Source organism: Papaver somniferum, chromosome 1 (genome assembly GCF_003573695.1).
Source record: "Papaver somniferum cultivar HN1 chromosome 1, ASM357369v1, whole genome shotgun sequence".
In the NCBI taxonomy this organism is placed as follows: Eukaryota; Viridiplantae; Streptophyta; class Magnoliopsida; order Ranunculales; family Papaveraceae; genus Papaver; species Papaver somniferum.
In genome coordinates, this window is record NC_039358.1 from 5,272,051 (window position 1) to 5,273,002 (window position 952).

General features: G+C 39.7%; 1 pseudogene; it reads right to left on the reverse strand.

The window, feature by feature from the left end:
* Positions 1-398: 398 nt before the first annotated feature.
* LOC113341654 lies at positions 399-498 on the reverse strand (annotated as a pseudogene).
* Positions 499-952: the final 454 nt, after the last annotated feature.

Below are 952 nucleotides of genomic sequence, written 5' to 3' on the forward strand. Positions count from 1 at the left end.
CCTTTGACTGAGGAGAGAATCCCTGTTGCTCCGATAGCGCCATAAATGGCAACTTTGAAAGCTAACTAGGACTACTCGTCCCTCATGTATCATGTTAGCTGAGACGGAAGCAACTTATGAACTTAAACCTGGGACCTTACAGCTACTCCCAATCTTTTTAGGGAAAGAAAATGAAAACCCCTATTTCCATGTTAGGGACTTTGAGGAAATTTGTAGTACCCTCAGGATTAGAAACCTAGATGATGATGCTTTGAAACTTAGGTTATTCCCCTTTTCCCTGAAAGATAAAGCTAAATTGTGGCTATATAGTTTGGCTTCCGGGTCAATCGAAAAGTATGAACAACTTACATCTTCCTTTTTGAACAAGTTTTTCTCTAGGCACAAAACATCGTCTATTAGGACGCAAATCTGCACGTTTTCTCAACAGGAGGGAGAAACTTTGTATAGGTATTTGGAAAGGTTCAATGATTTATTAGCCCATTGTCCTCATCATGGTTTAGAGAAGGTTAGGTTAGTTCAGATCCTTTATGAGGGTTTAGATTATCTCACCACAACCACAGTAGAATTTATGTGTACTGGTGGATTTGAGAACCAAACAGTTGATGACGCGATGACATATTTGCATGAAGTCTCCGAAAATACCCAACAATGGGAAAGTAGTAGGAGACCCTAGAAAACAATTCTTCTTAGCAGAGGAAACGTCAATAGGGTAGAAGGAGGCTATGAATCAGATGCCAAAATTGCTGCTATAGCGAAAAGGTTAGAAGATTTAGAAGTGGGTAACACTAGTGGTAGATTGGAGCTTTTTTGGGAAGGCTAGAATAATGAAGAGCAATCCAATGCTCTATATAATAACACTAGGTTTGATAATCGTCAGAAGTTTGACCCATATTCAGAAACCTATAATCCTGGTTGGAGGAACCATCCGAAATTTTCATGGTCTAAGGGCCAG